The sequence below is a fragment of the Canis lupus genome, chromosome 17 (assembly GCF_003254725.2).
Source record: "Canis lupus dingo isolate Sandy chromosome 17, ASM325472v2, whole genome shotgun sequence".
NCBI classification, from domain to species: Eukaryota; Metazoa; Chordata; class Mammalia; order Carnivora; family Canidae; genus Canis; species Canis lupus.
The window spans coordinates 29,876,509-29,891,635 of record NC_064259.1 but is presented as its reverse complement, the minus strand read 5'-3'; the positions used below and the strand labels follow the sequence as shown (position 1 = coordinate 29,891,635).

Genomic DNA, 15,127 nt, shown 5'->3' with positions numbered 1-15,127 from the left:
AGGCTTCCAAGACCCAAGATTCCTTTAATATCCCTGTCAATGCCCTAGGGTGATGTCTTCATGAGCAAGGTTGGAGCAGCTCACTAGCCCATGTCTGCATTTCAGCCTGTGCAAAAGGAATAGAGAACATCCAGGGCATCTCATCATTAAGGAGATGACTCACATATGATATATTTTCATTCCTGTCATTTCCCATTGACCCAAACTTAGTCACATAGCCACAACTACTTACAAGGACATCTGGGACAGGCAGTGTCTACTTGGGCAGTTAGACGTCCAGCCAAAACTCAGTTCTATTATTTTAATAATAAAGGATTAAAAGTCACAAGTTAAAAATAAAAAAATAAAAAATAAAAAAATAAAAGTCACAAGTTGTGGTCTCTGCATGATTGTTCTATTACACCCTGTGCTAGGCAGATGGGGGCTCTTTTAGATGGGAAGTTTTTTAGATAAGGTAGTAAAGGAAGAAATAAGACCTAAAAGACAAAGAGGAGGCAGCTGTGTAACATACATGAGAGTTAAAATCAGCAGCCCCAAGTTAAGATGACAATGAACATGTGTATATTTTACACTAAAGTTTTAATTCATGTTTAGTTTTGTTAATGTTACAATATGTGATTATTCAATATAAGCTTGCTAATAGCACACCTATCTATCATCTATCTGTCATATTTTTTTTTTATTTATGATAGTTACAGAGAGAGAAAGAGAGGCAGAGACACAGGCAGAGGGAGAAGCAGGCTCCATGCACCGGGAGCCCAATGTGGGACTCAATCCCGGGTCTCCAGGATCGCGCCCTGGGCCAAAGGCAGGCGCCAAACCACTGCGCCACTCAGGGATCCCTGTCATATTTTTAAGTTGGTAAGATTTTCAATTCTGTTTATATTCCATACCCGGTTGTTCTTGATACATCTGACACATAGTCCACATGGAAAATTTGTATAGATGATTATTGGGTAGACACTAAATTCTGAACTTGATAGTTCCATTTGTTTTCCTAATCATCTAGAATTTCTAAACAGCAATTCCCATCTTTTAGATACCCTTTGCAATCCATCCCATGACCTAAGGTACTGAGTAGTTCCATGGGGGAGGCTAAGAGATTATGGAATGGGGAAATCTTGTTCTAAAGTAAATTGCAAGGAACTTCTAAATTTAAGACTCACTCATTAGTAGATGGATTGAATACAAAGCAAGAAGTGTTTTGACATTGATTATGAGGGAAGAAAATGCTTGTTGGAAAGTCATCTCGTCCTTGCCTGATTCTGGGCACTTGCCAGGCACTGGATCAATTTAGGTCTAATTAAAACCATAAGAAACACCTCCCAAGGCAGACCTGTAATCCATCTGGCCAATTGTTCAGGCTACATAGAAGCATTCAAATATTCTGGATGAGGTGGTCCAGTGCCCCGCCTGATTCAGCCACAACTATGTAGGATTATTGTCCTAACAGCCCTGACTTTCCTTACTGAAATGGGGGGCTATGTGTCAGGATGTCATCTTCCAGGTCTCTTGCTTCCTCTCAGAGAGACTGTCATCTGCCTCTACATCCATGAGTGTCCATTAGTTAAAAAACAATGATCACAGGAACATGTGCTTCACAATGAGTCTAGGAATAATAATGAACTTAATGGCATTTTCTTAGCTATGAGCTCAGATCCTGGATTTTCCTGAAATCTGCAGCCCACATATCCCTAGCTTTTCAAATCCTTGAAATGTAAGATACATGAAGGAGAAGCCTACACACTGAAATTCTGGCATTTGGAATCTTGGGTAGTATTTTGCACTCAACTAAGGAGAAGACAGAAAAGTATCCACAATACACAAAGGCATAGAAGTATTCTTTGATCTAGTAAGACCTTCCTGGCCAGACAATGCTTTGGAAAATAACCGAATTGAATTTTAATTCCAACCTTTCTCCACTTGAAAAATGAGGACTCTGGGGGCACAGAGGAATTCAGGCACTTGCCCCAGGTCACCAGGTCAGTGAGGAGCAAAACAGTAAGTTGAACCAAGTATCCAGGGCCCCTTTCACTCTGCCACAATGTTGTTTGTTGGAAATCATAGATTTCTATTTTGGCATTCTTGAGTCTACAGAGCTGCAGTGTAAGGTTTTGGCATCATGAAGCACCGTGTCGTAATCCTCCCAACTGTTAAACTTCCCCCGTCCTTACAACCATATAAGGAAGCTAATCTTTATCACCGGTTCCCAATTAGCTTTGACAAACTTGATATCTTGCCAACCAGTATACTACATCACACCCACTGACTCCAGCAGGCAAATGATTCCATTAAATATCTAGACTTAATATCTCAGCTAAAAATGGCCATCTGTTCACACTTAATTACCATCTTTCCAAAACATATTTATTTGACAATCTTAAAGAAAAACTCCACTTGCAAGAGAGGACAGAGGATTTGAATTGTTAGCCTTTCTGCTGAAGAACTGTCAATTAAACTTAATATTATCTCAAATCTGGTTCAAGTCGTACTAGAAATAGAAACACATTTTTTTTCAGATAGTTCCAAAAACATTCTTACATTTATTTCGTAAAAGAAAAATTTAAGAACAAGTGGTTAAAAAAAAAGAGACACACACACACCACAAGCTGCCTTTTTTTTTTTTTTTTTTTGCATTGCTTTCTTTCTTAAATATGCATTTCTTGAAAAAAGAAATAGGAAGGTAGGAAGGAGGGGATGTCTGGGTAGCTCAGTTGGCTAAACATCTGTCTTGGACTCAGATTGTGATCTTGAGGTCTTGGGATCCAGCCCTGCATTAGGCTCCCTGCTTAGTGGGGAGTCTGTTTCTCCCTCTGCCTCTGCCCTGTCCTGCTTATGCTCACTCTGTTGCTCATGTCTCTCTCAAAGAAATCAATAAAATCTTAAAAAAAAAAAAAAGGAAAGAGGGGAAGGAAAAAAATCCAGCGGCCAGGTAAGTGTACATTACCATTAATTGGCTTAACATGCCAGCCAAGAAGCCAGCTAGCTACATTAACCTTCTGTCACCAGCCCTGTGTGCCTCTCAGAAGGACTCTTCCGTGTTTCAGTCACCTTATGCAAGCAATCCTTTATTCTTGTGTCCTTCCTGTAGTGATCGGATTTATGTGTGGTCATTCAAAACCACCTTTGAATGTTTTAAATAGCCAGAATCTCAATAGCACTCAACATTTGCAGATAGGGCTTGAGCTTTGGTTGGATTATACATCAGGTGCTTTTACAAAGTTAAAAAGACTCTAAACCTGAAGAAATTTACAGCAAAAAAAATTCACTGCCCATTCAAAATAAACTTACAAAAGTTGATAGTCACAACATTCATTACTAAGACTTTTTTGGCTTAACTATTACCTATCCCAAAGACAAAATATCCCTGTCAGAAAAAAAGCATTCCATTTTGGGAGTTATTTTATGAGATGAATAAGAATGGGTTGAACCGCCTCTGGCCATCTGTATATGTTTCTTCGATTTCGTACCTTTTGCTGATTGGAATGCATTCTGGTATCTTGGCCTCTCTACGGGAAAACCAGGCAATTAAGAAGCTTTCTAGACACTAGTAGTTGTATAGGAATGACTTGCAAGCAGCATGTATTTGGTTATTTAAGAAAAAAATATTATTGCTTACTATGTACCAATTTCTACACTAATATCTGGGAATACAACCACAAGCCAGGTAGATGAGTTTGCTGTCTTCATAGAGATGACGAGAGAGAGAGAGAGAGAAAGATTATTTATAACTGTAGATGATAGAATTTTTTATGTAGAGAATCCCAGAAAATCTACAAAATTACTACTGGAACTAACAAATAAATTTAGCAAGATACATGGCTGATAATTTTTAGACTATTTATTTCAACATACAATCAGCAGGCAGTTCAAAAATAAATTTTTAAAATTCCATTTATAGTAAGACTAAAAAGAAAAATCTGGTCAAAGATGAACACTGCTTAGAGAAAGTTTAAAAAGCTAAGTAAATGGAAAGACATGCCATATTCATAGATTGAAAGACTCAATGTCATTAAGATAACAAGTTTCCCCCAAAGTAATTTATACTTCCATACTATACTAACCAAAATTCCAGCAGACATTTTCGTAGAAATCAACAAACTGACTCTAAAACATATATGGAAATGCAAAGACCTAGACAAGCTAAAGCCAAAGAACTTTTTTAAAAAGAAAAGAAAAAGTTGGAAGACTTAGCCTACCTGATATCAAAAATTTTTATAAAGCTACAGGAATCAGTGTGGTACTGGTAAAAAGATAGTCATTTACATATATGTAAGAGAATAGAAAATCCAGAAATAAACCCACACACATTTGGTCTATTGATTTTTTACAAAAATACCGAAGCAATCCACCTGAGAAAGCAAAATCGTTTCAACAAATGATGCTGGATACACTATATAGAAAAAAAAAATTACCACTGACCCTTATCTTACACCATACATAAAAATTAACTCAAAATGAATCATCGACCTCAATTTGAAACCAAAACTCTAAAATTTTCTACAATAAGCATAGGAGAATTACGACCTTGAAGTAGACAGATGTTTCTTGGATAGAACACAAGAAGCACAAACCATAAAAGGGGGAAAAATGATAAATTGATCTTTGACAAAATTAAAACGTTTACTATTTGAAAGCCACTGCTAAGGCAATAAAGCAGCAAGCTACAGACCTGGAGAAAATATTTGCCAAGTATATATCAGACAAGAACTTGTATCCAGAATATATAAGGAATTTTTATCACTCAATAGCAAGAAGATAATCTAATTTTTTAAAATAAGCAAAAAAATTTAAATAGGCACTTTACCTTGAAACACCTACAGCTGGCCCATAAGCATATGAAAGGATGTTCAAATTAGTAGTCATTGGGAAAATGCAAATTAAAATCACGTGATACCACTATACCTCAAATACAATGGCTAATATATATATATATATATATTTTAAAAGATTTCATTTATTTATTCATGAGAGACACACAGAGAAAGGCAGAGACATGGGCAGAGGGAGGAGCAGGCTCCACGCAGGGAGCCCGATGTGGGACCCCATCCTGGGACCCCAGGATCATGCCCTGGGCCAAAGGCAGGCACTAAACCACTGAACTACCCAGGCGTCCCTAACATTTATTTTTTAACCTGACAATAGCAAGGGTTGGTGGGGTTGTGGAGAACTGCTGTTGAAAATATAAAATTGGACAACCATCTTGGAAAACAGCTCAGTAGTTCCTTTAAAAGTTCAACATAAACCTATCACACTAATTTGCTAGTTTACTACTAGGATTTTACCCAAGAGAAATGAAAACATATCCACACTAAGGCTTGTACACAAATGCTCATAACAACCTTGCTTGTGATAAACAAAAACTGGAAAGAACCCAATGTCCATCAACAAACAGGTAACTGGATAAACAACTTGCAATATTTCCATACAATGCAAAACCACTCAGCAACAAAAATAAGCAAACAATTGGTAACTCAACAAAGTGAAATCTCAGATGCATCTCAAAATCATCATGTTGAGTGAGAAAAGCATGGCAACAAGCAGTATTATACTGTATGATTCTATTTATGTGAAATTCTAAAAAATGTAAACTCAGCCATACGGAAAGGAAGCAGATCAGTGGTTGCCTGTAGATCTTGACAGAGAAGAGATAGATTATAAAGGAGTTGGAGGAAAGTTAAAGAAGAGAGAAATAATTGTTAACTTGATTATGGTGATGTTTCATGGGTATATACATTTGTCAAAACTGATAAAATTGTACACTCTAAATATGTGCAGTTCATTGTACTTCTACTGTTACCTCCATAAAGTTGTAAAATAAATTGAGGCACTTTGTTTAAGTGCCCAACTCCAAACCAGCACAGTCGATTGCTGCTGTCTTTGCTGCAGATTTACATGCATCTCACATGGTCCCTATTCCTGAGCCCCTCTCCCAAATTGGTCACATTAGACTGTAGAGTAATAAGATGTTATTTTTGAAATGTGGAAAGAATAGAAGCATTAAGTAGCTCATAGAAACCCTCCGCGGTGGTTCAGAATAAGGACCTCAGAGTTAGACACCCAAGTTTGAATCTCACTCAAACTTCAATTTCTCATTTGCCCCTTGACCTGGGATCCTGGGATCAAACCCCACCTCAGGCTCGAGCTCAGTTGGGGGTTCTGCTTGAGGATTTTCTCTCTCCCTCTCCCTCTGCCCTCCCCCCTCTTGCACACACTCTCTCGCTCTCTAAAATTAATAAATAAATCTTAAAAAAAAAAAAAACCGGGGCACTTGGGTGGCTCAATGGTTGAGTGTCTGCCTTCGACTCAGGTCATGATCCCAGGGTCCTAGAACAGAGTCCCGCATCAGGGTCCCCATAGGGATCCTGCTTCTTCCTCTCCCTATGTTTTTGCCTCTCTCTGAGTGTCTCTCATGAATAAATAAAATATTTTAAAAATAAAATAAAAACTAAAAAAAAAACCACTTATGTCTTACACATGTGATGACTGAGGCTTGATTTGTTTAAGGCTATGGTTGTAGTGTGGAATAACAAAGAAGGATTTGAATGTACATAGAATTTGGGGTACACAACCTACATTCTATTCTGTACATTATGACATCCTTCTCAATGTTTGAGGTTGAGAAAGGGTCACTCTATAATTTATCCTCCAAATGCAGGCACTTCTAAGAGAGAACATGGCAGAGCGTCTTTTAATAATTAAACCAGGACAGTAGGTGTAAACCAGGACTCTGATGGGCCAGTTGAGGTGGATGGTCACCCTAATCTGAGTTATCAACTGTTCAAGCAGTATTTCAGAGCAAACAGATATCAAGCAAGAAAGTTTTTCACATGCTGAACGCTGGTCAAATAATAGGCTCCCTAGAAAGGAAGAGACTCTAGTTTTGGGAAAATTTTTTGAGACATGACCTAGTTTCTCACTAGTCATCATGCAGTCTGCAGACCAGCAGCATCAAGAAGCTCTGCTTGTTAAAAATACAGAGAATCTTGAGCTCCACCTCAGACCTACTGAATCAGAATCTGCATCTTAACAAGAATGTGATTCAAATACACATTAAAGTTTGAGAAGCACTGGTCTACAGGTCTACAACCTTCCTACTACCTGTCTAAGTGACTTGGGTAGGTTTAAAGAAAAAAAAAAGAAGAAGATTCCAAGGACCCGTCACTCAAAGATTCTGATTCTGTGGATTTTGGGGTAGACCTAGGAATCTATATTTTAAATTAGTTCTCCATGAAATTGTTGGGGACAGCTAGTTTTGGGTTTCACTAATCTAGAATATTCAATGTAAAGAACACCCAAGTTTTCATGAAAAATCACACAGAGAGTTAAGATGGAAGCAACTTGAGATACTCTGAGATTCACTATATTTACATTTTTATCTAGAAATTTGTCTATTTCCAGCCATAAAAGCCTTCAAGAGCTAGATTCCATAATAGGAAATAATGTTAGCTGAGGAATTTTCAATGAAATGAAGCAAAGCATAATTTCTCCAAAGAAGACGTTCAAGCTCTTGGAGCAAACCCACACAGCCATAAGTGCACCCAGACACTAAGATAAAATCAGACCAAGAAGATAGTATATGTACTATTAGACCAAGAAGATATGTACATGTAAAGTATACATTATCATACTTTTTTACCACACTGCTTTACATCTATCCATATGCACTTTGTCCATAAATCAACTTTATTTTTTGACATATTTATTTTATTTTATTTTATTTTATTTTATTTTATTTTATTTTATTTTATTTATTCATGAGAGACACAGAAAGAGAGAGACAGAGGCAGAGACACAGGCAGAGGGAGAAGCAGGCTCCATGCAGGGAGCCCGTTGTGGGACTCGATCCCGGGACTCGATCTCAGGACTCGATCCTGGGATTCCAGGATCATGCCCTGAGCCAAAGGCAGGTGCCAAACCGCTGAGCCACCCAGGGATCCCCTTTGACATATTTCAAAGTAAAATATATCAATAGCATTTACCCTTAAATATTCTGTATGCCAGTCATTGAGTAGGGTTCAATAGTTGTTTGGAATATTTTCTTCTGGCAGAAAGTTTACATACCATGAAATGCACAAATATTAATTTACATTTGCTGAGTTATAACTAATACATATACCTATGTAACTGAAGCCCATATCGAGAAATAGAATGACCAGGAAGTTCTTTCATGGCCTTTCCCAAAATCTCCTCCCCCATTCCCCATTGTAACACAAACACTGTCATGATGTTTCCCACCATACATTAGTTTTGCCTATTCTAGAGCTTCATATAAATAGAATTATACTTTTTGGAGTTAGCTTCTGCCACTCAATAACATTTTTGAGAATCATCTGTGCTGTTGCCTATATCTACAGTCCATCCCTTTTTATTACTGAGAAATATTCCACCTGGATTGTTTCTAGGCTTTGGCTATTATAGATAAAACATCTATGAAAATGCTTGTAGATGCTTTTTGTGAACTTACCTTTTCATTCCTCTTGGGTAAATCACCTAGAAGAAGAATTGCTGACTTCTAGGGATGAAGATGTTTCATTTTATGAGAAACTTCCAGACCTTCTTCCAGAGTGCCTGTATCATCCCTACATTCCCACCAATAAGGTATGAAATTTCCAATTGCTATGTTTTCTTTTTTCATTTCTGCTCTTAACTTTTTTCGTCCCTTCCTTCTACTTAATTTGGGTTTACTCAATTCTTCTTTTTCTGTGCTTTTTATTTTTTTTTTAAGATTTTATTTTATTTATTCATGAGAGACACACAGAAAGGAGAGAGAGAGAGAGAGAGGCAGAGACACAGGCAGAGGGAGAAGCAGGCTCCACGCAGGGAGCCTGACATGGGACTCGATCCCCAGTCTCCAGGATCAGGCCCTGGTCTGAAGGCGGCGCTAAACCGCTGAGCCACCCGGGCTGCCCTTTCTGTGCTTTTTAAAGTGGAGCCTCAGTCGTTGTTTTTTGACCTTTCTCTTCAAATATAAACATTTAAAATCATATATTTCTCTATAACCATTTCTATAACTGCCTCCCACAAATTTGGACATGCTATGCTTCTGGGGTTTTTTTAGTTTAAGGTATTTTATAATATCTCTTGTGATTTATTTCACCCATCAGTTACTTAGAAGTGTTTTGTTTAATTTCTAAAGTGTTAGGGGTTTCCTATTTTATTGTTATTGATTTTTAATGTAATATCATTATGATCAGAAGATCTACTCTATATAATTTCAATCTTTTTTGAATTATTGAGGTTTATTTTATGGCCCAACATATGGTCCATCCATCCTGAGTACAACACTGTATGCCTGAAAAGAATGGTTATTTTTCAGAATTGGGGTATAAGGTTTGCAAATATCAATTAAGTCAAGTGGTTGATAATCGTGTTTAGATCTCCTATACCTTTATTGATTTTGTAGGGGGAACCTTGTTTTCCAATCAATTACTGAGAGAGGAGTTTTTTTTTAATCTCCAACTATGATTTTAGAATCATCTATTTCCCCTGACTTCTGTCAATTTTTACTTCATGTATTTTGAAGCTCCAAAATGTGTTTTGTAACTCTTCTTTCCCAAAACAAATATAATCAAGTATTCTTACCAAAATGCTGAAATGTTAAGGTCATAAAACGGGAGAGATTAGGAGGACTGTCCTACCTTACAAGACTTAAGAAATACATCAACTAAATGCAAGCTCTCTTTTAAACGCCTGATCACATTTGCATATGCAACCAAGGCTTAAGAGACAAAGTGTTATAAATATTCCACTTTTAATATTAGGGAGGATGTATAGCCAGATTACACAGTACTGAGTGCACACAGATGATAAGGCTTATTGAAGGCAAGGAGATCAACTCAATCCAAGGAACGATCCTTTGGCAGTTTCCCTGCTACATCCCTGAGCCAGACCTACAGCATCAGGGCGTACTGGCCCTTCGTGTGATAGTGCTGGAGGTAAAGAGACAGAATTCTCACTGTAACCATGCATGCCGTAATTCTGTCTTCACTGGAAGTCTCTGGCCACCAAGAAAGGAAAGCAAATTTGTTCGCATATGCTGCTTTTAGCTTGGTTTTTGTCATGTGTACTGTACTGTACAGTCTAGATCCTCACATCAGGAATGAAGCATTGGGGGATGCCTGGGTGGCTCAGCAGCTGAGCATCTGCCTTTGGCTCAGGGCATGATCCCAGAGTTCCAGGATCGAGTCCCACATCAGGCTCCCTACAGGGAACCTGCTTCTCCCTCTGCCTATGTCTCTGCCTCTGTGTGTGTGTGTCTCTCTCATGAAAAAATAAAATAAAATAAAATAAAATAAAATAAAATAAAATAAAATAAAATAAAATAAAATAAAATAAAATAAAATAAATAAAATAAATAAAATAAAATAAAATAATAAAATAAATAAAATAAAATAAAATAAAATAAAATAAAATAAAATAAAATAAAATAAAATAAAAAAGGAATGAAGCATTGGTTTTCCACCTACTAGGAATATTGTGGGATGACAGCTCTCTACTCTCTGGAAATGACCTCAACACGAGAGAGGCCATTTACATCTAATGTCACAGCCCCCTTGTGCTCTCTTCAAGGACAGGTCAACCTAGATAAAGAGTTGCTCCTTTATCTCCTTTGCCAAGAGTTCCTCCTATGCTCCTTTGCCAACCTGGCGCAACTCTAAAGGACTGTGCGGCCTCCAAGCTTCCTATGGGGTTGGCTGAGCCCTTATTAGAGGGAACCACATCCAGCCTCTCCCTCTTCTGTGTCCTCCTGGCTCCATTCTTTCCATATTTGTTGATCCCAAGAATATTCCCTTGTACCCTCCCTGTGTGCTGATCTCCATCTCAGAGTCGGTTTCCTGGAGAATCCAAACTGCAGCAAGGTTACCTTTAGAGGACCTGTGATGTTTTTATTTTTATAAAACCACATTTACTCAGATTTTGCCAAAGGAGAAATCGAGGCACAAAATTTCTGTGACTTGCTCGAGCTTACCCGAGATGCCAATATTGTGTGAAGGCAGTGTGCCAAGGCATGCTCAAGAACCACATAAATACGCTGCCAAGTTTTCATCTCTGTATATAATTTATTTTTGCTACAACAGAGTAAAACTCACCATTCCAGCCGTGTGTGCCAGATGGAATGTTAAGATTTGTGGGTTTGCAGAGTGGGTGCAGAGCAGGGAGTAACAAGTTTAGAACAAATGTTAAGAAGCAGAGTATTCAAAGAAAGATAGTGTGTTTACTGGAAATGTAATATAGTCTCCTCGTGGGTATATAAGAGAAGGTGAGCAGGACAGTAAATCTGCTGAAACGGCAACACCATGCCAAGGAGTGACGGTGGCTATTGCAGCAACTGTAGGTGGTTTTAGAGACTGCAAAAAGTGGTTTTGCGGTAGGTGTAGTTATGTCCAGTTTAATGTTTGGAGATTTGTCATCAAAATTTCTGGGACTCAAAAGTCAGCGCTGAATGCAAAAAAGTTCAGACCCCCGAGCGAAAGGTTAGAACCTGGAAATCACCCCCCACACACACTCTCAGCCCCAAGAGCTCTCTCTGCATCCATATGTTAAAACAAAAGAGCTATAATTTTTATATCTCAAATCAAGAAACTTGTGATGTTTGCTAATAAAATTCAGCATACCGGCATTTGAAGCATGTTAGACATAGGGATAGTGATCAGAAGAGAATATAAAGAAGAGGGAGGCATTAACTAAAGAAGCCAAGCCAGCATTTTGATAAAGATGGGACCCCATGCAGTGAATAAAAACATGGCACTTCATTTTGACAATGTCTATGCTGTCTTTTTATTTTCTTTTCCCTTTCAGTTTGTTGGCACATTCCCTGGCATCCACATCCCTCCAGCAGAGCCTATCAGCTTAGTAGCACAAAGCCTTCTTTGTACCCTGAAAAGTGAAGTATTGATAAGCCCAAACCAATCAGATGAGACATGTTTCTGGTTTTTCAGGCATCAGTGAAGTCTGATTTTCAGAATATCTGTGGCAGGGACTCCAGAGTCCCATATGAACTACTGTATTCTGGGACTTAAACTGGCAAATCTGTGACCGTCTCACACAGCCTGAAGCCAAAAGCCTGCTCTCCGATGTCAGAATTGGCCACGGTCATGATCCCAAATTCATCACCTGAGCGCACAACTCTTTATTTCAGGCTAGCCTGTGAAAAGTCACAAAACTCCCTTACAGATCCTGCTTGTTAACATATTTAAAACAAAGGAAATATTTTAACTCTGAAGCCAAAAGTTGAGGAGAGTTTTAATCCTCTGCCACTTCTTATCTGCAGTCCCTTCTAGTTATTCTCCTAACAGGCTGGTTATTTTCATTAATGGAGCTGGCAGCTCTGACTTCACCTAGAGGGGAATGTAACCCAGAGCAGCCAACAAGAACTCAAAATTCTCTGGTTTTTGTCACTTGCTGTTAGAATCACAGCCTTTTCTAAATTTAGGGTAGTGAATCATATTAAATAGTGACCTGACTGCAAAGCTTCATCAAGTTCTGCGGGGGTGCAATCAGCAACACATCGGACTGTAAAGGTCAACAACATGCACGTTTCAGAGCCACCTCCTCGTTCGACCCTACAAAAGAAAAATGACATTGTGAACTCAGCTTTGTTTGCAGGACAGAATACAGATGTGTTTGCTTGCATTTTTTAGCTTCCTCTTCTAATGCTCACAGTATAGTTTATGGATTCATAGCATATGCAGATGTCAACTTGTGGCTCGAAAGGATTAATTTCACTTTATCCAATATGTTGCTAAACCTCTTAGGGAATTCATGGTTTAGTGTGATGGGCTGACATTGCACTAATTTAATTCAGAATCTGTTTTTCATACTGTCATGATTTAACTATTACAGCATTGTTTGTGGGAATTCAGATAAGGTTATTTAATGAAAGAAAAATGACACATAAGGCATTCTTTAGCTATCCCTGATTGCAGCCAATTCCTCATCCCTTATGTCAATAGAGCATCAAGATCTAAGGATCCTTGTTCAGTCCAGTAGCTGGCATCCCATCCTCTCCCCCCTGAGCTCTTGCCTTAGTTTTGCCAATAAGAGCTCTTGCTCTTATTTTTTCCCTAGAGCATCACAGTAACTTCCTACCAGATCTTTTATTTGCCAAAGTCTCTTTGCCCTGCAGCTAAATTCTAATTCAATTGTGTCACTCCCTTCTAAAAAGCCTTCCTGGGTAGGTAACCTTTGCCTAAGATAAATTTTTTTTGTAAATGTGGCTTTATGGAAGTGCATAGAAGTTTTGATTTCATAATGTTACTTGAATGAATGAATTCACCAGTCTACAGCCTTATCCGCAGATTCATAAGCTCAGAAATCCAATCAGTATCTCAGCATGGACTCACATTAACTAATCCCACCAGATTCATGTAGGAACTGAAATTGTCAGCATATTAATTTTCATTGAAGCATATCTGCTAGACAAGCCTTAATCCTCATCTTGGCCTGGTTCTACATTTTCCTCCCCCAGAAGCAGAGTTACAGGAATAGCGATTTTATAATAAGTTTCTTTATGGCCGTGGAGCTCCCTCAGGAGAGTGAATTGTTTGACCATTTGGGGCCTTATGGGAATGATGGCTCTGGCTGTGACCACTAGGCTGGTCTACATCACTGCAGGTACTGTAGCAGACACAGGGAATTATTACCCATGACACCACTTCATTGAGCTTCTATTTTCCACAGTCCAGGCTGACCAACAATTTTCTGCTGTCCCAAAACAGCAGATTAAGTTCCCACATTCCACATAGAATTCAGGCCATTTCCCTGAGATTCCTTTTCCTTGGGAATTCTGGGAGAAATTCAGGAACTCTTCAATAACAAACTCTCTGATGGGTCCAACTGATTCCTGCTTCCCTCTCTCATTCCATTACGTCCTCTCAGAAGATAGGTTTGTTTCCAAGTTCTTTGGGATCTCTTCCTGTCACTCTTTAAACCCTGGTCCCAAATTGCCTCATCTCCAGCGACTCACACACATATCATTCTCTCCAGCCACACCAAACTCTCCACTCTTCTCCTTTCACACTGGAACTACAGTAGCTTTTCAGGCTACAGCCACAGAAACTACTTGTGGTAACTTGAGGGAGGAGTTTACTAGGGGTATATGGGATTGCTTATAGCATCAAAGGCAAAACTGAAAAGCCAGATTTCAGAAAGGATAAGAAGCCAAAGCAGAGCTGAGGACCTAGAAGAGCAGGGCCATCTTTTCAGGGAGACACTATGAGGATGGATTAGCCCAGTCACTTCCTATCTTGCCAAGATTCCCACACTTCAGTTTAAGAAAGGCAAAGCACCTTTACCACAGACCTCTGAGACTCCAAGACAGTCCAGAATAAGAAAGGAGTCATTTCTCAAAAGATAGTCAGGGTCCCAGGACTACATATCACCATGAAGGACATGGGGAGCAAAACTCATCAAGTAGATAAACTATGAATCCAAAGTATGAATTTGGACCCAAACACTCAGCAGAAATGCTCAACTACACAAGTAACTGGTTGGTCAAAAGAGGAAATGTCTAGGGAGGTGACACTATTTAGAAAGGAAAAGGGAGAGATGAGAAGAGGGAGAAGAATGAAACTTTTAGTACATGTAAATGACTTACAGAAATCTTACATGATAGTAAGAAAAGTCAAAGAATGCATAATATATAAATACTCTATCATTTATGGGGCACCTGGGTGGCTCAGTTATTTAAGCATCTGCTTTCAGCTCAGGTCATGATCCCAGGGTCCTGGGATCGAGCCCCTAGTCTGCTTCCCAACTCAGCAGGGACCCTGCTTCTCCCTCTGACACTTCCCCTACTTGTGCTCTTTTGCTCTCTCTTTCTCTATCTCATAAATAAATAAAACCTTTTTAAAAATTTTTTTAAATTCATAAAACACTTTATCATTTAAAATTTTGAAGATTGAGTGGATTTAAAAGAATAGAGTCTTCTGCAAATTCAAGGAATTAATATTTACGGCTGTGTTTAAAGTACCAGCTCTGCATAAAGGGCTTCACAACAAGGAAATCTTGGCCTGGCTGCTCCCCACAGCCACTAGCTCTCCATGCTTCAACAATACCATCCATTTTGTATTCCCTCAACACCAGCTCCCTCTCATCTGAGAGCCATGGCCCATGCATTTCCTTC

The 15,127-nt window shown here is 38.7% G+C and overlaps 1 long non-coding RNA gene across 1 annotated transcript in view; it reads right to left on the bottom strand.

Annotated features, from left to right (window-relative positions):
• The window catches only part of LOC125752840 (uncharacterized), a 32,266-nt gene extending 18,510 nt beyond the window's left edge, over positions 1–13,756 (bottom strand). The window contains exons 1-2 of the long non-coding RNA XR_007403283.1: positions 13,647–13,756; positions 12,463–12,566 (exon numbers count right to left, since the gene is read on the bottom strand). This is a non-coding gene — a long non-coding RNA (uncharacterized LOC125752840). The remainder of the gene's footprint in view (positions 1–12,462; positions 12,567–13,646) is intronic.
• Between the last annotated feature and the right edge of the window lie 1,371 nt (positions 13,757–15,127).